Source organism: Brienomyrus brachyistius, chromosome 25, assembly GCF_023856365.1.
Source record: "Brienomyrus brachyistius isolate T26 chromosome 25, BBRACH_0.4, whole genome shotgun sequence".
Lineage (NCBI taxonomy): Eukaryota > Metazoa > Chordata > Actinopteri > Osteoglossiformes > Mormyridae > Brienomyrus > Brienomyrus brachyistius.
In genome coordinates, this window is record NC_064557.1 from 8,259,038 (window position 1) to 8,285,592 (window position 26,555).

Genomic DNA, 26,555 nt, shown 5'->3' on the forward strand with positions numbered 1-26,555 from the left:
CACAGTCATCCTGCAGTTGCAGAAACCTTCATGGGAAATGCGCTCTTTTCCCTCGTATGACTTCAGCCATGACAGTGGTTAGTGTCGGCCTACCAGAGTCACCTCCAGCGCTGCCCAGTGCTGTCAGCAAAGACATGAAAAAGTAACCAACACCAACACCCCACACGTCAAGCACGGGCAAGTCCTTGCAGGGGAATATGACTGCACCGTGCGCCTAAGTGCAAGTCATGCTTAGGCGAGCCATGATATAAGAGTTAATGCGGGCGCTGCATATTGCGGCACTGCGGAGGGTGATTAATCAGCCATGCGGCATAACAAAACCACAAAACACCTGAGAAAACCAGCCTGCGAGCTACCATGTGATGGCTCCTTCAATCAGAGTGAAACATACATCCACACACATTCACTCAGTATGATAAAACAAGGCTGGCATAGCAGGACCAAAATGTAGTGACTTAAACACATGCCATCTGGTCAGTCTATGCTTTCATAAATCACAGTGGGTCTTTAAAATGGTCTTTGTATTGACACTGACACTTAGCCTAAAGTGTGTGGATAAGGTTAAGGAGCGTGTGTATAAGGTTAGGGAGCGTGTGTATTGTGTATAAGGTTATGGAGCGTGTCGAGCATGTATATAAGGTTATGGAGCATGTGTAGCATGTGCATAAGTTTATGGAGCGTGTGTAGCATGTGTATAAGGTTATGGAGTGTGTGTAGCGTGTGTATAAGGTTATGGAGTGTGTGTAGCATGTGTATAAGGTTATGGAGCGTGTGTAGCGTGTGTATAAAGTTATGGAGTGTGTGTAGCGTGTGTATAAGGGTAGGGAGCGTGTGTATTGTGTATAAGGTTAGGGAGCATGTGAAATGTGTATATAAGGTTAGAGAGTGTGTATTTCGTGTATATAAAGTTAGGGAGTGTGTGTAGCGTGTATAAGGTTAGGGAGCATGTGTATTGTGTATAAGGTTAGGGAGTGTGTGTAGCGTGTATAAGGTTAGGGAGCGTGTGTATTGTGTATAAGGTTAGGGAGCATGTGTAGCATGTGTATAAGTTTATGGAGCGTGTGTATTATGTCTAAGGTTAGGTAGTGTGTGTATTATGTATAAGGTTAGGGAGCATGTGTAATGTGTGTATAAGGTTAGGGAGCGTGTGCATTGTGTATAAGGTTAGGGAGCGGGTGTAGTGTGTATATAAGGTTAGGGAGCGTGTGTATTATGTATAAGGTTAGGGAGCGTGTGTATTATGTATAAGGTTAGGGAGAGTGTGTATTCTGTATAAGGTTAGGGAGCGTGTGCAGTGTGGTATAAGGTTAGGGAGCGTGTGTATTGTGTATAAGGTTAGGGAGCGTGTGTAGTGTGTGTATAAGGTTAGGGAGCGTGTGTATTACGTATAAGGTTAGGGAGCGGGTGTAGTGTGTGTATAAGGTTAGGGAGCGTGTGTAGTGTGTGTATAAGGTTAGGGAGCGTGTGTATTACGTATAAGGTTAGGGAGAGTGTGTATTCTGTATAAGGTTAGGGAGCATGTGTATTACGTATAAGGTTAGGGAGCGTGTGTATTATGTATAAGGTTAGGGAGCGTGTGTATTATGTATAAGGTTAGGGAGCGTGTGCAGTGTGGTATAAGGTTAGGGAGCGTGTGTATTGTGTATAAGGTTAGGGAGCGTGTGTATTATGTATAAGGTTAGGGAGTGTGTGTATTATGTATAAGGTTAGGGAGCGTGTGCAGTGTGGTATAAGGTTAGGGAGCGTGTGTATTGTGTATAAGGTTAGGGAGCGTGTGTAATGTGTGTATAAGGTTAAGGAGCGTGTGTATAAGGGCAGGGCAGTGCACAGAGCCGTGTTAGTGGTCCTGCCTTGTCCACTCGGCTAGTGCTGAAAGAATGTCAGGAATGTTGGCCCCCCCACCCCCACAGTCCTAGGTAACTGCGGCAGCCGGCTGCCCTCTCTAGCCCCCCCCATCCCCCTCTTGCCGAGCTGGCGTCCTCTGGCCCATTTGTTTCCTGACACAATTGTATTTCCTGAGTCTGACAGGGTGTGATGGTTGCTGATTGGGGGGGGGGGGGGTTCCCCTCGGGTGGGGTTATGGGTGGAGGGGGGGAGGATGGGGGGACCTGAGAGTGCATGGCGCCTGAGGGAGCCCGTGCTGCATTGGATTTTGCCCGCTGGTGAAGAGCAGTGAAGTTATTTACTCTCTTTTACCTGACGTTCAAACTGAGCAGCTGCCAAACTGCACCCGCGACCTGCGTCTGATTAAAACACACTTATATTTCCAGCCTGTTGAAGAGAAACAGAGAGAGTGATCAGTGGAAACACAGCAGAAGCATTAAGGCTGATTCCACTGGCCTGCTGTTAGTGGCACGTAAATAATAGATGATATTATTCTGGTGAATTTCTGCACCAGTAATGGGCAAGTGGTGTGGATGGATGGACGGATGGATGGATGGATGGAAGGGTGGATGGATGGACGGATGATTTACTGTACTTTGGATAATGGGTTAGGATGAACTGGAAAAATACTATTAGTAACACATTGTGTTAAGAATACAAAGGTTATAGGTTCAAATCCCAGCAACCCCCCCTATAAATGAATGCCCTTTTTTTAACTGTAAGTTGCTTTAAAAAAAAAAGGTACCAGATAAATACAGTATCTTCATGTTATTCTTCGTTTTAAGAAACTGGCCGTGGACATGTTATGTTGGATTAGTTTAAAATAACAGATAATTGAATAAACTGAACCCCACGACAGCATCGACTGACTTTCGTCCATGTCCAAAGGATCATCCCTTTCCGACATTCCGAACAAACGCTCCAAAATCCAGAGCCCCCTTTTCCAGGCAGACTGTGTCTCTGACGTCGTATAGCTGACGAAGGGTGACCCCTCATGCCATGGCGAGGTGGATCATCGTAAGGCAAGGCAAACAGCTAGGTCACATGACCCCTGGGGGGGGAACCGCCGTGTCACCTGACAGAGGTGTTTTCCATTCAAAAAACCTTTGACTATAGTATTCTTTCCATGATATAGTAGCGCACCCATTATTTGAAGACAAACCATTATACTTAAAATAGACTTTGTTCTCAAAGCAAATATTCCTTTTCAGCAAATCCTATTAAAAGTACTTGCGCAGGGAACCAATCAGGGTTGTACAATTTAAATATAGCCAGGTCCATCTGCCACACAGGCGAAACGGATCTATGCTTGGTTCACTGGTAGTGGGAAGCTGCCATTTCAGCCTTCCACTGGATTAGCGCCACCTAGAGGCATGTCAGGCCCCCGCTGTTTGCCTGAATTCCTCATATTGGTGCCAGCAGTGCTGTTTGGCGTCATGTGATGGCACAGTGAAATCCGAGCCAATCAGGGAAGACATCCTGTTGGATTTCTGCAAATATGTGGCACAAAACAAGAGGAGGATGTTGCAGGGGGCTGTATTGTTTCACCCCTTAGGTTGGGGGCTTTAGCTACACTGCTAATATCTTACCAGACGTGAAATTACACACAATAAATTACACATACTTTCTCATCATTATTCTTAAAAATGTTCAGTTTTAATCCAATACATTTTATACAAATTGTCCTGTGTATTTAAGGTCTGATTTAGATAAAGCTGTTCAGGAGATTAAATAGCTGTTTTCTGGACCATTATAAACCTCAGTCAAACCTGGATTTCATATTAAATATCCTTAATGCTGCTTCCAGAAATGACTTATGAGACGACATTACAAGGCATGAGAGTCCCACTAGATGTGTTTTAAGCAGTGCGACTGTTTTGTGGGAAACATAAATCAAACCTTATAGGTAATGACATTCTCCGCTCGCCTGCTATGAAGATACATGCTCGCTGGTTGACTATTAGCCCCCCAGAAAACCTTTGTCTTTGCTGTAAGGGAGCCCCGTCTCTGAACGGCCTACTCACGCATCCGTCATGGTTGGTCGACACAGCGAGACTGTTGTAATTCCATCCAGGTCCCTCAGAGCATGACTAACTTCCCAAAAGCTCTTGATATCGTCCTCTGCTCTTGGATGATGGGATACAAGGTCTCACCTTCCATGTGAGAGATGGACAAGGTCAGGCTGGCTAGTCCTAGTGTTATTACAGAGATTCGGAGGTGGGGGGGGGGGGTGCTGCCAGTATTATCAACACCTGCTTCACCCCCCAGGGCCACTCTGACCAGCCCTGGGAGGTAATTGCACCCTTAATGGATGGGAGTGAAGAACAGCACACAGCAAGATCAATCACAATCTGGGCGCGGCCTGCAGGAATCCCGAAAGCCCGACTTGCACGAGGGCTCTGTCTGAGGACCTTCGCTGGCGCGGGGTGTCGAGGGGATTGACTTCAAAAACAAGCACGGCCCCAACACTTTGTCAAAATAGCTTCGATGCAGCACAAAATCAATTCCGCTTTAATGCCTCGCCGTGTAGAGATTGATTATGGCAGTGATCACACAGACTTCTGCAGCTGACCAGGCCTGCTGACAGCACACAGGGTCTCCCTCGATTCAGCTGTGGTTCTGCTGTGGCAGAGTGCGTCGGTAATTAGAGTTTGTATGGAGGAAATCATTGCCTGGCTTCTGCAGGTGTGAACAGCTCACTGAATGAGGCACTCATTGGTCAGCGGTTGATGGACCAGGAGATGTTGCTCTCCATGTAAACAGAGACTGGTCTCTTTCAAGTCAGTGCGGGAGAACATAAAGGCCCACAGCCGTCACACAGCCCCTGCCCACACCAGTGCATGATAGAACTCACAGCACAGGTGGAAAATTCAACTAATAACTAGACCTGCAGCAGCCCTGTACAGTTCCTCAATTGACAGGTGAGATAACAGAGTAGGGAAACCTATTATGGGACTTTGTTCTAACATGAGGTGACAACCACCTGCAGCTAAACAGCAGGAAGGAGAGAACAACTCAAACTCAATACAGAGTAATAATACTTCAAGCTCATAAACACACAGTACACTTTACTGGACAGAGTAATGACACTCCAAGCTCATAAACACACAGTGCACTTTACTGGATAGAGTAATGACACTCCAAGCTCATAAACACACAGTGCACTTTACTGGACAGAGTAATGATACTCCAAGCTCATAAACACACGGTGCACTTTACTGGACAGAGTAATGATACTCCAAGCTCATAAACACACAGTGCACTTTACTGGACAGAGTAATGATACTCCAAGCTCATAAACACACGGTGCACTTTACTGGACAGAGTAATGATACTCCAAGCTCATAAACACACAGTACACTTTACTGGACAGAGTAATGACACTCCAAGCTCATAAACACACAGTGCACTTTACTGGATAGAGTAATGACACTCCAAGCTCATAAACACACAGTGCACTTTACTGGACAGAGTAATGATACTCCAAGCTCATAAACACACGGTGCACTTTACTGGACAGAGTAATGATACTCCAAGCTCATAAACACACAGTGCACTTTACTGGACAGAGTAATGATACTCCAAGCTCATAAACACACGGTGCACTTTACTGGACAGAGTAATGATACTCCAAGCTCATAAACACACAGTGCACTTTACTGGACAGAGTAATGATATTCCAAGCTCATAAACACACGATGCACTTTACTGGACAGAGTAATGATACTCCAAGCTCATAAACACACGGTGTACTTTACTGGACAGAGTAATGATACTCCAAGCTCATAAACACACGGTGCACTTTACTGGACAAAGTAATGATACTCCATGTATCTGCATAGAACCTAGTTATATGTCTCCTTTGATGTCTTGTTTTGTGCTGCCTAATTCTTTTGTGTTACATGTTACTGACTGGATGACGCCTGTAAGAATTCATGTGTACTGATGTACTAAAGGCAAACAAAGAATCCTGAATCTTGACTTTAGTTCCTGAAGCTCCCCAAACTACCTACCTGCAACAGGAGCGACAGCAGAGGTTATGTAATGGATTTACACCAATGGTAACTGCTGATCTAGATCATGCCCACTTCCTGTGTGAGGAACCACATGAGAGTGCGGGAGGTGCTGGTGTCCTGTCCGCAATGACATCCATCCTCCATACCAAGCGTCCCTGAATGGGGACCCAGTTTTGGCTTAAAAAGTAATTAGCAAGGATGATTTTCTCCTGTAGCTCAAAAAGTTGGGTATAATGCTAACTGTGCAAAGGTTGTGGGTTCAAATCCCAGAAAACACATAGAAATTGTAACCCTTCTCTCTAACGCATGTCGCTTCGGATAAAAATGTCAGATGAAATAAAAACACACATAAATGCACTAATTGCCACAGCAAACATTCACAGAGGTTTCCCAGCCCACACACCGGCGCGCAGGACGGGCGCCCCGCCATGCATAAACAAAACAGCGCTAATGTGACCTGGAAGCCTGAGTAGCTGGAACGGTGAGCTTGATATAAAGGTGCTTGTCCCTGCTGCAGCCCTCCCCCCCCCTCACTCTCGCCCCCTAGGGCTGCTCAGCTCCAGGGCAGGTTGCTGGAATATTGCGTGAGATTCCCCTTAAATATTTCATGCGCCCGCTGAGTATTAAGGCCCCCGGTAAAGACGGCGGTAACGGGCCTGATACACCAGCGGCCCTCTCATATTCACCATCCAGGAATATTACCATTCACTTCATGTTCTGGTGAATCAGAAAGTGACCTGTCAACTACAGGGAGCCCATGTGATGTTTTGGGGGGGGGGGTGACATGCATTCCAGGAACATTCCAGAAGCGATGGAATAATTAGGAAGAATCAAGGAGAGGCGTGTCGGGGAACCCCAGCGAGATCCAGCCTCAGCATCGGTTTCCAGGAGCCTCCTTTTAATGACATACAGCATGTATTCATAACTATTGATTTTGGGTTGATGAGTTTGGGCGACCACTAATGCGTGTAATTGTCTCATTTGTTTTCTCCAAAAGAGGAGAGAATAATTGAGGTGTCGTCACTTTGTTACGAATGAATGTCAATAACGAAACCAGTTTTTTAATACAACCCACCGTAGAATTGTAAACGGCGTGTTTCCACACACGCGGCGCTGGCGGAGGCAGCCGCCAACCTCACTCGTAGAGCTTCGGACTTGTCAATGACAAAAAATGTTTTCCTGCATTTTTAGGAATTATTCTGGGTGCTGTTTCATGGGTGGGGGGTGGCTGAGTGGGCTAAGCCTCTGCGTCTGTGATGCAAAGGTCGCCGGTTTGAGCCCGTGGGTCACTGCGCAAAGCCCCTAACCCCCCCACTCCACAGATGCCACAGGTGGCTGCCCCTTTACTATGAACCCCCCCCCCCCCCCGCCCCCAAGCCTGTTCTCACCTACATGTGTCTCATAGGCAGCAAATGGGGCACAGAGAACTGGGACTGTCAATAAAGTGTTCTTCTTCAACAGAGCCCCCGCATCTATGATGTTCTTCTTGGTCGCAGATTAATGAATCTATCATCAGGTTACCAAATAGATTAACAAATGCGGATTTAAATGTAGTTCACTATTTAGGACTTATTTTAGCCACTGTTCACTACGTGTTTGGCTTTATAGCAGGAGTCTACAGTCTACACCAAGCCAGGAGTTTCAACCAGGACAGGTTCCTAAAAAGCCGTTGATATAAATGAAAATCGTTTACAGCATTTTCAACAGAGTAAATAATTGAACACAAACATCTACTGGAAGCACATTACCACATAAAACACGCGAAACAAACGCAGCTATCAAAAGACCACGACAATCATGCTAATGAACCAACAATTAGATGCCTGAGACTGCCTCATTATGCCGATACTCTGTTTTAAATATTTCTAAATGTCACTAATTTCATAATTTCACTTCCATGTGCAGCCAATTGTTCAGCGTACGGATATTTTAGAGGTGAAACAAACCGTCATCGACTAAGCCGGGTGATCTGTGGGTGAATCGTGAGTAAATGTTTATTAAGCATCCGAAGTGAAAGAGCACATTTCAGATGAGACTTACGTCATTCACCTACCCGTCATCGCTGGCCTTGAAAGCCAACTCCCCACCTGCTCTGGGGCCTCTGCAGCAGCTCTTAGGAGGGGGGGGCTGCCTCAACACACTGTCATTTCTCTATTTTTCCAAAATGTAGAACAATAACTGAAGGATACACGTCACGCTGGATAAGGTGACCACATGTTTGTTTTCAAAGGAGAGGACACTGGAGGCCGGATGTAAAGAGAGGCATCAAAGCAATGCAAATACGGTCTCTCCCCAGATTACGGTGGGGTCGAAAATGCATTAATACAGTACACCTAACCTAACAAACATCATAGCCTAGCCTAGCAGACCTTAAACATGCTTAGAGCACTCACATTAGCTCACAGTCGGGCAAAATCATCAACACAAAGCCTATTTCATAATAAAAAGTTGAATATGTCATGCAAATTATTGAATAATGTACTGAGAGCGAAATACATGTACCCGTCGTAAAAGCGAAATATCGTAACGTGGACCATCGTAACCCGAGAGCGTCTGTATATACACATAGAAGATGTTTCAGCTTGCAGAAAGCAAATGTCAACATGAACCAAGCTGAAATCCCCAATTTCAGGTCCCAAAAATGCATTTTCAGGACAAGCCCATGAATAAGAGGGCGTGACGCTGGAATCCATAGTCCGTACTCTCCTGGTCTTCAGGCCAGCTGTCCTTCAGTGACTGACCGCTGTGAGGACAGCATCCCACCATGGTGGCTTCTCGGAAGCGTGATGGCCCTCCAACACCGATTAGTTAGCGTTTAAACACAAAACAGGCAGATGAAGATGGAATCTAAAGGTTAACGAAGCTAATTAACAGCAGACGAGTGGATCTGCATCTGCGGAGAGCACAACTTCATGGCAGCTTACTGAGTGCAGCTCCCAAAGGCTGGGGACCAGTATCGGCTCCTCAAACAACCAAAAAGCTGCAACACTGGCTTATTAAAACTGGATTTTTTACTGAGGCAATTCAGGTTAAGGACGTCGCTCAAAGGCCCTTAATCGTCACAATACCTACTGTACTGCTACGTATTAATTTGAGGAGAAATCAAACTCATTAATGAAGTGTTTCCCAATCCAGTCCTCGGGGACCCACAGCCAGTCCATGTTTTTACTTCCTCCCAGCGGAATATCAGGCAGGGATCTTGGAGGGAGCAAAAACATGGACCGACTGTGGGTCCCCTAGGATCGGATTGGGAAACACTTCATTAATGATCACCCTAATTCAGACTAAGTCCTCCTCTGCAAGCAGGTATATAAGGGGGGCTGGGGGGTGGGTGGAGAGTGTCAGTCAGAAGTGCTTCCCGAAGGGGGCGTATATGGGGGTGGGGCCACAGGGACACCGGCCCCAGCTGAAAGCTGATTGGTCCCCGGAGTGCCGCTCTCCTGTCACACGCCAATTCAAAGCATGATTGGCTGATGATAAAGTTGGCTACTCTGTATGAACTATGGCTCCTATTATGCCACACACTTTAAAAAACTGTGTCCTGGCACTGGTGCTACCAGTGTGCGGCTGGCTCTGTCCTCTACTTACTGTACAACAGAAAGCACACAAGTAGTGAGGCGGACCGGCCACACGCCCACGCAGTGAGCATGAAACACAGGACGTGGCCACACGCCACTCAGGAAACGCTAATTGCCCGCTTAACACTCTGTAAGACCAGTGAGGAACCTGTGTTTCTGGGACATTGCTTCATATTGACCGTTTATAGAGGGGTTGAGCCACTAATAGCTTTTGATGGACTGAGGTCTAATTCTCTTTTTTTTTTAAACACCTTCGAACATTACAGTTGATATGTGCTGAAGAGGGGGCTGCATGGTGGTGCAGTGGTTAGCACTGTAAGGGGTGGCATGGCGGTGCAGTGGTTAGCACTGTAAGGGGTGGCATGGCGGTGCAGTGGTTAGCACTGTAAGGGGTGGCATGGTGGTGCAGTGGTTAGCACTGTTGCCTCACACCTCTGGGAGCCGGGTTCGAGTCTCCGCCTGGGTCACATGTGTGCGGAGTTTGCATGTTCTCCCCATGTCGTCGTGGGGTTTCCTCCGTTTACTCCGGTTTCCCCCCACAGTCCAAAGACTGACTGAGGCTAATTGGAGTTACTAAATTACCCGTAGGTGTGCATGTGTGAGTGAATGGTGTGTGAGTGTGCCCTGCGATGGGCTGGCCCCCCATCCTGGGTTGTTCCCTGCCTCGTGCCCATTGCTTCTGGGATAGGCTCTGAACCCCCCGCGACCTAGAAGGATAAGCGGTTTGGAAAATAGATGTGATGAAGACAAACTTTTTTTGCTTCAGGAGGAACAGAGCGGCAGGTAAGACCACGGAGGGGGCTCGTGGAATATCTGCTAGCTGAAGTGAACTTGAGTATGCTAAGAGTTTTGAAATCAGAAGTCTGGCATTATGAGACGTGGGCCTGGGCTGAAAAACACCAGGGTGTCTAAAAAAGGTCGCGAAGATTATCAAAACATGTTTTGATTTCTGCCTGCCCACTGAAAGGAGGGGCTTGAGGTCTCCTAACCCACCAGGGACCTTTTCCCCCAAAACCACAGGCGCTCTCTGATTTCATCAGAAGGGAGATAAGGAGCAAAAAAAAAGTCAGATCCCACGTTTGAATTCCACGAATAACACTGAGTGGCGCGCCATTGGTGGAGAGCTGTGATGGAAATGAACACGCCAAGGGATGAATGGTGAGAAGCAAATGTGAAGAACCGCTTCTGAAGACTCAACCAGGGTGATCAAAGTCGGCACAATGGAGTCTAATGGTGCTCTACACTCCGATACTGTAGGGGGCGCTATGTTCTTCAGATGAGTCATTAATTTGATGGCCTATTTGCATTTCATTTAGCAAATGCTTTTACCCAAAGTGACATACATTTTTTGATAGAACGCAGTCAGACAGTCCCTGGGGTAATCGGGGATTAAGGGCCTGGCTCAGGTTTAATGAAACAACAAAAGAAAACTTGCATGTCTTCTGCTTGGCTGCCATCTTCTCCTAGAGCGGTCCCTCCTTAAGGTCACCCGGAAGGTGCCGGCGTTTCTGTGCCGCTGTCCGTTCTCATCCGAGGGAGCGCGTCCCCCGGACGCGATGAGACGCGTCCCTGCGGTTCACCACGGACTCCAGTTCAGACACGCCAACATCTCTGGATCTCACAGCAGCAAGCCGCAGCCAGAGATGCACATAATGCTTGGCTAAGGTGAAACGCGTGTCGTTTGTGCTGACCGCAGCATTGGGCGTCCACGCCGGGAGCGCAGCCTGAACCACGCTACCACCGTCCATCCGCAGCGACCCGGTCACGCGTCGACTTCTTCACCCCACAGTCGGCAGTATTTACCGTTCCTCCGCCGGGCGTGGATCCCCGTCATTGCGGCCAAGGTGATGCCGATGGAAATCCAGCAGGCTATACTTTAAGACGCCAAATTACTGTTTTTGTTTTGCCAAGTCATGGTGTTTTGACAACAGTACAGGAGTGTATGGACTCCAGTGTCTGAACTCGGCACGTCTATAAACCTGCAGAGGAATTTGTAACAAACCAATAGGGGCTTGGCTAAATGAATTAATAAATACTTAAAATATTTATTTCACTTTGATTTGATACAAATGCATTATAACTACAGCCTTAAGAATAAAAATTTACATAATCATTCAATCTGTGTTCAGTAAAATGCATGTATTGATTTTACGAGGGTATATATGTATATACATATTTCATTGTAATTTAGTGCTAATTTATTATAACTAATGTCTTAAGTACACCTTTGAATAGGTGTTCTGCATAATCATGCAATATGTATTCAGTAAAATGCATGTATCGATTTCGTTAGGTTAAAAAGTTAGTAAAATTAGAAGATAAACTAAATGATGAATTATACTGAATTTAACAAGGCTGTAAGCCATTCAGTAATTTGACGAACAAGACATCATGACCTCGTCACCTTAGCCGGCCCACAACATGTCACGCGTCAGCGTTTATGTGCCGCTGCTGTGTCCTCGCCGTCAGTGACTGCCCATGCAGCTCCGTGGCTTTGCTGTGGGGGGGGGGGTGGGGGGGAAGAAGGAGACTGAGAAATGGCAGGGAAATGACAGGAGAAGATCTTAAACTCGAGCTGTAACATCCATGGCGCACTGCAAAACCCGGAGCGGATCGCCGGGAAACCGTGGAGTCAGCCTGGGTGAAACTGGGAAGGATTCTAACAGATAATAACCAGACAGTTACAACTGCGACCTACTCCGCCTCCACTCAGTGCAGGACTCTCCGGTAACCTGCCGTAAACTCAGGGCAGAATGCATTTTATTGGCCCTGATATTAAAACCCGAGCTTGTTTTTATTATGCTGTCTGAGAGGGGGTGTCACTTTCAGCGCACACACCCAGACCCCGTAAACGTTCACCTGTGACTTTAGCGTACAGCGTGCAAAACGCAATCACAGGTAAAGGATTCAGATTCACTGGGCTCCAAATTCTAATTAGCAATTTCTACAAAGCCAGTTAAACAAATCAAAAGGGGGGTTACATTCAGCAACAAACTATGACAATAAAAATATGGAATGTGAGCCAAAGGGGGACTGGTTATAGAAATGTTCCATTTCTTGTCTTCATTCATGGTTTTCTGGCCAAAAAGCTGCATAACAAAGACCCAGAAGAAATTCTGCGGTCCGGTCTCTTAGTTCAGGACCAAATATATCACTTAGACAAAAGCAGCCCTCATTATTATATGCTCACACATACAGAAAGTAGATCTCAAATATCTCAAAGACAAAAGGCATCATATAAGGGGTGAAGAGTGCCGGTCTGTCAGTACTCTGACCTATTAATGCAGACGGCTGCTTTACGGGGTTGAAATCCTAAGCAGCTTTGGCTGATCAGCTAATCAGATAAACATAACGTGTACAAGGCGTCCTGCAGCAAATGAGATGTGTGTGTGTGTGTGTGTGTGTGTTTGCATATCTCCAAATGTCTCTGCCTCATGCCCTGGGCTGCCTGTGAGCCGTACGCTGTTAATTTCCCTTTTGCCTGGACTCAGCTACATATTAAACACTAGTGAAGATACCATTTGTCTGCCCATGTGACATTCCACAGCCCCGAATCACAAGCAGTGTCAGATTTCAGCCCAATTCCGGGTTGCCCACATGGCTAAGTGTGTGGACTGAAGCTACTGTACATGCTGAACTGTGAGAATTTGATGCTGCAATGCAAACACCCTAGCGTGCCGTCAGCCAAAGTGGCGTGCCTTTAAGGGGTGGGAGGATCTTATAGCAGTATATGCATGTGGCCACACCCCACACCCCCTTTGTACCATATATGGAGTATTCCATATATTCCAGAGTTCCATAGATTCTTTCAGATCTACGAGCGATGTGTGCGAGGACAGTCACAGCGATGTGAGCCAAGGAAAAGGGCTTTTCTACTATTTGCTGGGGAACCTTATAGTGGCTACAGGGGAATTTAAGCATCTTATCATGCTTTAGTCAGTGGGATATTTGTAGATGCCTCTCGGTAAAATGCAGGGCACCTCGTTTTTACGTGTGTGAATACTGGTGCGTTCGATGTGTCCGTGCAACGTGTCATGCATGAAGATTTTTGTGTGTCGCCAAGGTGCACTGCTCTGTGACTGGAAAGCAAGGGAGTGTGTGTGTGTGTGGGGGAGGCAGGGAGGTGAGCACTGAAACAGGAAGACAACCAGCAAGGGTCACTCCGGAGTTCACCGCTGGGAAGAGTGACCCCACAGGAAGCTCACGCCCCTCCTACCAATAAACCACATGTCTCCTGCACCCGCCTTCTCAGGCCTGCCCCCTAGTGGGGCTTCCACCATCCGTCACACTGCCGTTTGGTTAGCGGTCAGCTGCTGATGTCATTCTCCACCTCCAGCTCCTCCGTCCATTTAACAGATGGAGGTTTTCCTGCTGGATTAATTGACCGGCGACTGAGATGGGCAGCTGTAGGCTTTGAACCCAAGAACACTTTGCGTCCATAGCCACTAGGGGTATCCCTTACATACCAATGAAAGGTCAGTCATGTGACCATATGCAGCTACCACTTTCCGAGACACGTTCATTTACTGTGTGGCAGTTCCTTATCTAAAACCACATGCATCATGCAGATTAAGGGAGTAAACCAGCGTTACATATTTTTACGTATTATATATTCAATACATGTATATATACATAAATACACATATCCCTTGTCACTCACAAATATCTCTTTTCTAATGTACTGCATAACTGATCCAATCCCTTCAAAACATTACACCAGTATGGACTGTGTCGGAATTACAGCCCAACAGTTCCGGAGTAAAACTAACACTTCGGCAAGCTGTGATTTCTCACTTTATCTTGCTGCCGGTGGACCTCGCAAGTGTCATCGGTGTTTCTTAGGTACACATATATACGGACGCCGATCTGATCTCCGGCTCCGTTTCTGACTTCCTGGGGAGCAGCTGGCACGTGACTCGGACGTCGCTGCGCCGCGAGATGCGTCCGCGAGTCTCGCCGCGCGACGTCGCTATAAAAGCCACCCCTCCCCTCCGTTTTAGCCGCCGCGGAGGCTCTGCAGACGCTTCCTGCCTGCGCGCGATGCAGCGGAGCGTGCGAGCGCGAGCGCGTGCTGTGATGCCGAGCTACCCGCTCACGCGCCTGCCCTGCAACCATGCAGCATCCCTCCGCCCGCGTGCGCCGTTTCCTTATTGATGTGCAAGGTTACACATCAGTTAACAGACTGTCTCTCCTGTAAACAACGAGTAGAACACATGATCAGACTGGGCTGGTGGTGGATCACACACAATGTGCAATTCAAACCGTATACGTGCGTGCGTGTGAATTGCATTATATTTCATGTACTATATAAAACAGTACACTATATATCCTGATGTGTTTCTGTATGCCTGTTTTGTGGCTGCATGTCCATGGTTTGCTCTAATACCAATATTCTAATTTATTTTTACATTGTGCTTTTCACAACAGAGTTAGGTTAGCTTAGGTTAAACAGAGCTGCTCCCAAGGCATTCAGCAAGAGTGTGGCAATCTATTATTACAGCATTTATAAAGTATGGTGCATGAAAGGGGGAAAAGGGGAAAATGGAAGGAATGTTAGAAGAGCCTTTGTCTGCATGTCTTTGTGTGCGTACGCAGGGCCGGCCCTGGGGGTTCTGCTGCCCTAGGCGAGATCCTGCTGAACCCTCCCTCCACCAGAGCAGCCGAAAACAAATTCATTTCCATGAGATCATTTTGGTAGCATTGGGTACCTGGCTGCTAACTAGCTAGCCGGCGTCCATTTCACAAGAACTGTAGTGAAATATTAAAACTAGTGTAAATAATTGTAACATCAAGGAATGCAACCAGGGGATTTTGTTCGCTTGCTCTTTGGTGCCCCCCCACCCCCACTTAAATGGCACCCTGGACTACTGCTTGGCAAGCTGGCCCTGTGTGTGTGTGTGCGTGTGTTATGTCCCCACAATGTGATAAAAACCTGTTACTTTGATGTTTTATGGAACCATTTTCTCAGACCCCATAAAGAGAAACTGAATTTTATAAAAATCTTCAACTGCAATCAAACACCGAAAAATGTCTGAAGTCTTGTATTTTGTTTGGTTACTTATGGTTAAGGTCAGGGCTGTGTGGATGGTAAGGGTGTTATAGTTTGGATTAGTGTTTTTCCCATAGAAATGAATGGAAGGATCCCACAAATATATCATTCCAAATGTTTGTGTGTGTGTGTGTATGTGTGTGTGTGTCCTGTGGTTTCCTTGCATGCCTGGACCCTGATGTACTTGTATGTGTTTGTGCTACATCTGAATGACTTCACTCTAAGGTATAATACAGACGTGTGTTTGCTTGACTTTCTACAATGCGAGACCAGAGTGGAGATATTGTGTGTGTGCATGTGTGTGTGTGTGTGTGTGTGTGTGTGTATGAGGGGGAGCTCATCGCAGTAGTGACAGATTGGACCTTGGTGGGACACCGTGGGCCTCTGGTATGTGGCCTTCCAGACTGCAGGCTGGCCCCGTCCCCGGCTGGCCGCGGGGTTAGCGTGGAGGCCGCCCTTCGTGGCTAGTGGCAGCCGGGGAGTCAGGCATCCGGGCCTCCCGTTTCCTGGCCGGTCGCCCTGCGTTGGGGCCACGCCGATCTGCGTCTGTCTCTGCTGGGCGTGGCCTCGGCCAAAGCCAGATGGCGCGGGCCGGCAGCACCCTTTGTTAACAGTCACTGGAAAACACAGCCTACGCACACGTTCAGCCATAGTACCATGCACCGTTTTGCAGTTTGACCAGTCATCCATATGCTCCAGCCTTACTACACTGACATCCCTCTAATCAGCACAAATTCCACAAGTACACTCACATTAAACCGTCTAATCACATACATTAAATAAAACTTCACAAGAGCCATTCTTCCTCTAATGTAATTCATTCGGGCGCTTGCCAGTGTTTGTCTAATCAGTGTAATTCGCCCCTTTGCGTCCTTAAATCCACATTTACATTTGACTCACTTAGCCGATCAGCACCGGTGTTAGCGTCCATTTGAGCGCGATCCTAAATAACTCAAACATAGCCGAAAGGGCTCATATTCATTACGGGAGGCGCCTCAGCAGCAGGTATTTCAGGGTTAGGGAGCCGCGATTACGCCGATCCGTCGGGCTCCCGGTAAACAGCGCTATATGAACCCGGTGAGGATTGATGCGGACCTGCATTTGGGTTTAAATGAACGCCGAATTCTTAAGTCATTTGCAATTAATGGACTTCAACTTCGTTGCGTGACAAGTGGCCAATTTTTCCATGAATTAAATCGAGGTATAAAGTACATGACTACACAGCTTCTAAACATTTTCAAAGCGCCTAAAGTGTGCAAAAGTGTGTTATCGTAAATGCACGGGAAATGTGACATTATATTCTTAAAAATGTAAAAAAAAAAAAAAAAAAAAAAAAAAAACATACGATCATATAATCGCTGTAGGCCTATATTTAAAAGCGATCGGCGGTGATAGGAATTTGCAGTGACACTGAAGCAGCGTCCAGCTGAAACTTACCGGCGGCTTGCAGATGTTTGCGCCGCTGGACGGGCCGCTTACAGGCGCTGCTCCCTGGCACCGACTCCCCTCCACGCCGAGGCCGATTAAGAGCATCTTCAGTAACAACAAATAGCTCATTAAAGCCCAAAAGCGTATGCATAGTGGGGTCAGCGCTTCGTTACCTCGGCAATTAAAGCCAAATGAGATGGGCTGGCGGATCCCTGCCGGGCGCGCTTTGTACGGGGATTAAGCAGTTCCACTTAATTAATCCGAAAGTGTGTTGCTCTACTTTCCGATGCTGCTGCTTGTCTCCACACCGGCTGTATGACTGACACTTGTTTACGGGTAAATTTGCAGGACTGTGAAATAGATGTAGGCAAAAGACTACTGTTATACGGATCTTTCCGCTGGTTGTCTGAGAAATCCTAGTGATTTGCTGGGTGGACGCAGAAAAGTAAACTTTTTTTTAAACCACAAGTAAAATCTTCATGAGATATTTTCATTTGGTTAACTCGTGAAATATGGTGAAGTTTACACTACATGTATCCATTTTTGTTAATCGTTTTGTGTTTGCATTATTGCTTGGGCAGATTTAATTATATATTTCAGATAGTTACACCAGCTGGATATTTAACTGATATGGCAGTCATGGGCAGTGTACAATATCTGACCTATACCCGAGCTTAAGAGATATGACTGATGATGCTTAGGGTTTGCAGCTAGTTATGCAAACGTTTCACCGCGAAGAGAAAGGGGAGTTACGTAAATGGTGAGTGGCTTTATAAGAATACGAGCATCTCCAGGTGCTTCTACAGCTGTTTGGAGGATTGTCGTGGTCCTGCGAGGATGTGAGCTGGGATTAGGATCCATGCACCACGCGTGAGCCGTCCGAAGTGAGAACGAATTCATATCAGGGTCTTTCTCTTATCTGAAGACACGTGTTATCTGTCCTCAAACCCAGGATTTATATATATAAGTATCACGCAGCGGATTAAAATAGGCATCATTTACACGGAATAACAAGATAAATCTGTATTAAAAAGTACGCATAAAAGATTATTTTTAGGCCAAGCCTATACCTGTGCTTTGTTGCATCTGTATTTGTAGATTATCGCACGTTTTTATACTAGTTCAATTTTAAAATAATACAGCCAACACTCGTGCAAGAAAAATCTAACTGTAAAACTAATCCTATTATCCCATAAGATTTTTTATTTATTTATAAGTGTTGTTTTAGAGACACTTTTAATAATGTAATGTTTTCTGTAGGGTGTTTTTATTATGATCGTTTCAGATAAAGGACGACGTAAATCAGAATTTACAGAAGTCACAAACAAACCCCCTTTTACGTGAAACTTCTCTGCTCTAGATCAAGCTGTTCCTGAAGATGGCTTGGGATCGCAAACGTTGCATAATTGTTAGCGAACACGACGAAGGGCTTTAATAAGTGCTTAGCGGACACGGAACGTGATGGTGCGGAGACTGCAGTAGCGCGGCGGCCGGGGCCGGTGACCGCTGCTCGTTAGCCCGGCTGCCTGGCATGATCGCCGGGGGAGGAGGAGGGGGCGAGCCGTGTGTTTTCGGAGTCCGCTGTGCCGCTCGGACCCAGAGGCAGATGGTCCAGAGCGGTTCTGCAGTCTCATTTTGAATTGCCACTCGCTCGGGGCGGGACGTTGCCAAAATCGACATCTGCTCACCGCGCCTTCGGAATAAAAAAAAAGACGGTGCAGAAAAAAGGCAGGCGGCCTCATCGAGGCTCAGATGATCGGACGAGCGTAACCTGCAGCCATATTAGGAACCAGTCAGCATCGACAGTCAGTCATGGCTGAAGTATGGCTACGCCCGCCCAGTTTGGCTGCAATTTGATCTTTTCCGCGGCTCTCCGCAGCACAAAGGGACCGCGGGGAGGAGAGCTGCTGCAGCCCAAGTGGCACGCGTGCCGTTCCTGCACGCCAGCCATGGGTGGCATACTCCCAGCAAGCCACCGAAAAGCCCGGAAGACGGAGCTCTCCACCTGGTGTGCAGCGGGCCCTCCGGGGGCCCCGGGCTGAGCCCCGCACGCCAGAAGCTCTGGTGGCAGGTAAATTGGTTTGTTTACTCCAGAAGAGCGAATACAAATGAAAGATAAATTAACAAGGAAGTCTCCTGGAATCGGCACAGTGAGGCTGCCTCATGCATCATAACCTTGACATGAAAGACAAACAAATGGCGGTTTTGTCTCCATATGAAACCTGAAATGAAAACAGGAAGGATTCAGTAAGATAAAGGTATGTGAGTTGCCTTGTCACCCTCATAAGTAGGTGGACCTGGGCATGGACTCCAGAGGCTGGAATGTGGCCAGGGCCCCAGGATCAACCGTGACCTTGCCCTGCTGAGGCTGGTTCCACCACAGGCCCGAAGACAGCTGGAGGCAGGGCACACGTCCAGGGAGACACTGGGTAGGAGGCCAACAATGGGCGCCCCCTGCTGGCAGTCCTGAGCCTCGTGACCCGAGTCGATGCTGGGAGCACTGGCCCTGACCCAGCCTGCTCCACTGGAAGAGCTCCACACGCAGGGTAGATTTAGGGGCCTCAAGCTGGGATAGTAGCACATTAGTCAGAGATTAACAGCAGCCGCGTCTGTAAATCGGCCGTCGACAGACAGTCCCTGGCCTGTCAGGTCAAGCGCAGGACGTGGGCGTTTGACCCCTCTCTTTGCGGGGTGTAAAGTGCACTATGTGACACAGGATTCCAGAAAGGAGTTGGGACTTAAAGCGGGCGTGGAAGCAGAGACCGCTTTAGCTGTGGGCGGGGCCAAAAACACAAGGGAATCATGGGAAATTGGGCGCTGGGTCATGGAAGTGATTCCTGCAGTGGCAATGTTTACCACCTGTGAGGCCGCAGAAACAGTAAACCCACCCCTTAACTTTTGGGGGAGGAGAGTAAATGAATGACCTTGTGACCTGCCTTTGCCCCGCCCCTGGGTGTCCATGCCCCGCCCCCCTACCTGCCACTGCCTAAAGGCCCCGATCCTTTGTCCTACAGTGCTGGTTGCTGAAAGGCACTATAAACACACTTCCCCATCCTGAAGTCTACAGAGATTCAGTTACTGGTGACTCCGGTTCATTAGCTCAGTGTTTCTCAAACCAGTCCTCTGGGAACCATCAGACAGTCCACGTTTCTGTTCAGATCCCAGGGAACTGGGAGAAAGAAAACATGTGGACCGTCTGGTGGTCCCCGGGGACTCGTTTGAGAAACACTGCATTAGCTGACCAGCTGTGTGAGCAGCTTGGCACCAAGACACAGAGTTCCCACCAGGCTGTGAGGTAGTAATGGCCGAATGAAGCTCCATGAACCATTTGCTGTATTTTTTGAGCCCACTAGATGGCGTTCTTGGTTTGCTTTGAGCCCTTTTTTGAACAGAGAGCACCATCTGGTGGGGTCAGAAAATACAGCAAACGCTTCATGATGCTTCATTTGGCCATCGCTTCTGTGAAGCCCCGCCCCTTCTGTGAAGCACCGCCCCTTCTGTGAAGCCCCGCCCTTCTGTGAAGCCCCGCCCTTCTGGGGCCTCGCCCATACCTGTGCCCCATTCTTAGTAGGCCATGAGCATGGTGTTTTTACGACTCCGGGGCTATGCTCCGTCTGTTGCCCACTGCCAAATCATCTCGGGCCTCACGGCTATATTTTGTGGTAGTGTGCAATGAAAAGTGGATGTAGTTCTACTCTTAACCGTGCCACTGCCTCTGAAGCTCCCCAGTAACATATCTGTCATCTTTCTTCATTATCTGGAGGTTATATCCACCTTCAACGTGATGGTGGACTGTGGGAGAAATATTGTACTGAACAAAGCCTCTGAAAAGGCTGTAGACGCCTGACAATTCCGTCCCTGCAGTCGGGCTCTGAGTTGGGCTCTACGCTGTGTTCCGGAGCTCCCTGAAGGTCACATGATGCTCCGAACTCCTCTCGGTTTTCTCTGTTCGACCTAATGAAACGGGGGAGCGTTTTGCTTTGTTCTCAGCTTCTAACTGTGGTGTAACTTTTCACTCACACGTCTCCATGTGGTGCATAGCCAGGACCTAGCATGGTTCCAGTTCATTTAATTTATTTTTAGTAACAAATATGTTTTTCAGATATATAGTACCAAAGCTGATAGCTGGTACCGAATTGCAGAGACTCCTCCATGTTCAAGGGCCCAGTGGTGACACGAATACTCTGTTGGCTACGGTATTCAAACCCACAACCTTCTGGACAGAAGCACAGATTCCTGACCCACTGCGCTACACACCAACTAAACTATATGTTTCTGACAGAAATCCATCTGCTAAAACCATCTCCTCCATTGTCTTCTGGCATTCCTTCTACTTGATTCATGCTCTGTTTTGTATGGATGGTGTAATAATGGATTGCCACACACTCTGCTTGGGGTGACTCTGTTGTGAAAGGTGCTATAGTAAAAAAAAAACAACCAAATGGATGAAAGCGAGAAAGAGGGACCGAATCATTAAAATTGTCCCTCCTATGTCCCAATAGAGTATGACTGTGTATGTGTGTCCTGTGATGGACTGGCATCCCATTCTTTGCTGTCCTGCACAAAAAACCCTGAGCTGGATAAGCAATTGGATAGATGCATGCATTATGCACTATATCTTTTAACTCCTGGATCTCACAAATAAGTAATAGGGATGCTCTGCTGTAACTGGGCATCCTGTCCCTTTAAGAGGGACCACACATTAGCCTGACTGTTCTAAGAATGGCAGGCTTTTCTAAAAAGCTGGGGATGCTGGCTGACTGTCGGAAATGCTGCCGCTTTATCCGTCGCCTTCCATTTGCAGGTTTGCCGTGAACCCGGCGCTGGTTAAGCAGTTATTGAAAATGGATGGATGGAATTCAATTTGACTCACAGGTTGAATGGCAACGTATTGCACTCTGGAGAGGTGATGAATGTCACCCATCTGTCCGCCGCGGAGTTGTTTATCCGAGGCAGGATCTTCGGGGCGCCCTGGAGAGGATGTCAGTCCATCGCAGGTTGTGTATGTCTTAAGGCCTCGGGGCTTCCCAGTGAACCTCTGTACTGACGTAACGGATACGATCTCTCACCAAATGTCCCCTTTAATCGCACGTGGGACCAAAGCCCAGGTACTATAAAGCAGTGATACTGTCACTCATCACAGCACTAAATCACTCCAGCTGGACTGTTAGCTTAGCAGTTAGCTTATCCCGGCTCTCGTTCCTTCACCTGTTATAGGTACTTTGATCCTGGAAGACCAGCCGCAGGAGCGTCGAAAGCTCCTCCTCATACAAACTCTTCCTCTGTTCTCCTCAACACGCTGGTGCAGTTATAGACACTCTCAGTCTCAGTCCTAGCGGTGATGCTACATGAACAAGACCTAACGCTTCTCTTCCATTGGGGGCTAAACTGGGCATTTGCAGGAACGGGAATATTCTACAAAGAAGCGGTTTAATCCAGACCACTGCCCCCTGCCACTTCCCACCCCCAAGTACCTCAGGTACAGCTTGGAGATGCATGTTGAGCGAAGGCCCTCACAGCACCCCTCACAGGACCCCCCGAGGACGTCGCGACAGGGGTGTGCTGAGTCAGACAGCTTGGAGATGCATGTTGAGGGAAGGCCCTAACAGGACCCCTCACAGGACCCCCGAGGACGTCGCGATGGGGGTGTGCTGAGTCAGACACCAGAGGGGTTTAGTGATGAGCAGAGAACTGGAGGACTTGCGGCTCAGTGAACGAGGGCAACATAAACGCTCATCCGGCACATTCCGCCTGACCTTGACGGCCACCATCGATGGGGAACATCTCAAAATTCTGTGGTCTAATTAGGTGAGCGCAGCGGGCCTTAACATCACTGCCGACCGGAATGTCTCCCCGGGGCCTGTATGCCCCTGAGACTATATGACAGCCGCGCGCCGTTCCGGAACTTTCCACACCTTGATGTCTATGTTAAATCGGTGATAACGAAAAGCACGGCAGTTATTTACAAGCAGTGAGCACTTCGTGCAGACCGCTGACTGCAATGGACCCTCCTCCATTACATTTACGCAACTGACAGTTTTGTCCAAAGCGACACAGAGTAGAGAGAAAAAGTACAATAAAGGGGATAGGTCACAATTTATATGTGCTCCCTGGGATTTGAACCCGTAACCTTTGTGTTGGTAGTGCGATGGTCTATTTGCTGAGCTGCAGCAGTGGGAACTAGGACTGGAAACCTGTTCATCTTCTCACACGCTCCTCCTTAACCATCTCTTCTTTTCTTTCCCATTGGCTATGGCCCTTCTATCACGGTATATATGCCACGATATATATCAGCTGCGGTGCTCACACAATTAATTTGTAAAAGACTTACCATAGACTCCGCACACATACAGATCACCACGAAAACCAGAATGATTTGATTGCTTTCACCTCCCACTGGATTTCAGTCACCTGTGTTCGACCCACCGTTCGGTTCCAACGGCACTTCATTGGGCCATTTCCATTGCAAGATTAATTTCGTCAGCTGTCAGAAAAAGCTGAGATCTGTCAAACACATTAGCGACAGGGAAGCAAATCAAACAAACACCGTGTTTCGGACGCGATGTCCCAGGCGATGACGTCGTGATCGTATCTCCAGTCCAGTCCATCTAGAAGAGCCGTTGTCTTTCTCTGGAACACCTACCTACTACAAGTCACTTGGGTGCCTCCCTTACGCAGGTAAGAAGCAACCGAGCTCCCAGTGCAGATCAGAATTAACATACTGGACACAGGACGTTAGACTCACCTGTAAAAAAAGTCACAGTATTGTCTAGCAAACTGTACCTTCCTAACTCTTGCATTACTGTGCAGTTGTAGCTGTGAAGAGCAGCCTGATGTTGAGGCTAATGTTCACTGCCCAGGTGAGTTTGACCTCCAGTGAAGGACTTCACCACCACCACCCCCCAACCCCCACATCGGTACCTTTGGTCATGAGCACACCCCGGATGGTAAGCTGCTTAGAAGAATCCTTGATCCGAAGGGACTTGGCAAGGCTTACAGTTTTACCCATGGCTTCAGTGAGGTGGACACGGGGGTTAAGGCGTTGAGGACTACTGACGTGTGTGTGTGTGTGTGTGTGTGTGTGTGTGAGAGAGACCTGATATGGACTGGAATCCTACCCAGGGTGTCCCTTGCTTTGATCATCCTTGGATGGACTCCACCTTATAATGAACCTGTCAGAGCAGAAGATGGACACTAAGCAGATCCAGTCTGGAGAAAGCATGTCAATTTACACCTTCATAATAAAAGCCAGCAAGTCATTATTTTTCTCCCAACTGCCATCTTTGGGGCCATCTAGTGGGCATATCGAGAACCACATCTCCCTGAACCCAAAAACCTCGTGGTTATGAGGACCTGCTGGGTGTGAGGATGCATGTGTGCGTCCAGGGGACAGAGGAAATACAGAGAATACAAAATGAGCCCTGCTCCCCCTCGATCACAAGGGAGGAGATGCCCAAGGAGGAGAGCGTGGTCATTCTTAACGGCACGCTCCCGTTAAAGCCGCCTTTCTGCCGATCCCCCTCGGCCCCCCATGTGCGGTAACAGGCGTGCCGCTCAGGGCCTCGCGGGCCAGCCTCCATTTCTGCATTTACCCAGACCTCCAATCAAATCAGGAATCACCATAATCGCATCGTGCCTGGCGGAGGCTGAACAGCATGGGATTCGGTCGGTGAGGAGAACGTATGCATGATAAGCGAGAAAACGGAGAGAAACGCTCAGTATTCAAGCAGAACAAAAAAAAAAAACAAGCACCTTTCTGTTAGGGAAGAGTTTTGGTTCTATGATGATAATTTGGGCACCTGAGCAACCCTAGAGGACAGAAGCGGAAACTGCACTCATTTCTGCATGACTGAATGCAAAGCACTTAACCCGCGAGCCTACAGAGACAGAAGAAAGGCAATTATTATGTCCCGAACTGCAATGATATCCCCGCTTCGTTTTAGGAACAGAGAGCTCACTTTACTGCCTTAATGCCGAAATCCAGGAGGATTCTGCTTTTCTTCTTGGATTCTGCAGCTTTCTGCCAGCCTTCGAGTGTGTAAGGTGGGAGCAAGGAAGCATGGCTGGATCTCCTGCAGTACTGTGTGTGTGTGTGTGTGTGTGTGTGTGTGCCTCAGAGCAGTGATTCCTGTCTAAAAAAAAAGGCAACAAGAAGGGAAAAAATCGTCAATAAAAGTATCAGCTGAGGTAAATGAACAGATATTCATTCTAGGACAGGGTCAAATGTGACTATTCAGGAACTGTTAGGTATGCGTTGTAAATATACAATACGTGCTAATTGTGTACTTTGCCAGGACAAATGTGATTTTGAAGGTTTGATTGTATATAATATATATTTTTTATTTCCCAGGAGACATCAGGTACAGTTTCAAGGTGCAGCACTCGCGATGAAAGGCAGTTATCACTGATCACGTGATCCCTTCATATCCGAGACACTGACCACTCCTGAGCTGTCACGTGCACAAGGCGATGCCTGTTACTGCTGTTAAATGGCATAAACGTGCTTCAGAACCATGCTCTATCAGTGTATTGTGGGAAGAATTTTTGAAGTACCCTGAATTACTGATGCAGGATGACAAAATGATGTGATTTAGATGACAGCACCGCGATCAGCAATATGAGAAAAAAAGACATATACTGTATCATACCCAATGAAATCCAATATCACATTATCGTTCCCAGCACACTTCGCCAACAAAGAGGCCGAATGTGTACTCTGTCTCCCTCTACTGCTAAAGTGAAGAATTGCAAACGGGATGAAGGCGCGGGGCTCAAGACGAGATGTGGATGCTTAACTGGTGATCGAGACCAAAACCAAACGATGGACTTTGAGGTAGGGAGCAGAACAAACAATCCTGCTGGAGAACCACCGAATTTCCCAATGAAACACATCTGTGTTGAATCAAGAAACCCAGAACCAACTAAACAGATCCAAAGCTGTATGTATTCAAATAAAGCATGATAATTCTATTACAATGAACTGTTTCTAAAGGAACCATTATATTCCAATACCAATATAGTTCACATTTCCCAGGCAGATGGGGATGACAGGTCTAATTTATAGGGGCATTGTGAGTTGTCTTCAGTGATCAGTCATCATGTCATCAGTGACTCATTGTCCGATTGGCTCATGACTTTCGCCCCTCCCACATACAGAAACATGCAGTCCTTTAAAAATAATTAAAAAAATTGCTGCACCGACCACATGACAAAACACCTTGGGATCCTGGTTTCTGCCCCCCCCCCAGGCTGACAAGTGGTCCAGTCGCACCCTCTGGAAATGGCCATCAATCTGCCACAGCCAGGTGTTACCTGGGCGTCCCCTTGGCCCGGTCCAGCTGGTCATTTTACACTTTATTCTATTAAACCGGAAGTGGGGACCCTGATCCATGTAGAGCCGGAGTCGGTGCGGGTTTTTGGGATGGCCTTTCAATCAGCCAATAATAAAGCAATGCTTCTCTAAAAAATTCTTCACTTTTTTAACTAATTAAGTTAATTAAGTGAGCTGGTGGTGAAATTTAATAAATACATAGAATGGTTCGGGTGCCACAGAGGAGAAGTTCGGGAACTGAAGCGGAGTTCGTCTACTTATCCAAGTAA

General features: G+C 47.4%; 2 long non-coding RNA genes across 2 annotated transcripts; one reads left to right on the forward strand and one right to left on the reverse strand.

The window, feature by feature from the left end:
* The first annotated feature begins 1,213 nt into the window (after positions 1 to 1,213).
* Positions 1,214 to 1,506, forward strand: LOC125720376 (uncharacterized). The gene is made up of 3 exons (XR_007385430.1): positions 1,214 to 1,277; positions 1,335 to 1,364; positions 1,423 to 1,506. It is a non-coding gene; the product is annotated as an uncharacterized LOC125720376 (long non-coding RNA).
* A 5,783-nt stretch (positions 1,507 to 7,289) lies between these two features.
* On the reverse strand, positions 7,290 to 14,387 carry LOC125720374 (uncharacterized). The gene is made up of 3 exons (XR_007385428.1): positions 14,273 to 14,387; positions 11,883 to 11,975; positions 7,290 to 11,457 (listed from the first exon to the last, which is right to left on the reverse strand). It is a non-coding gene; the product is annotated as an uncharacterized LOC125720374 (long non-coding RNA).
* Positions 14,388 to 26,555: the final 12,168 nt, after the last annotated feature.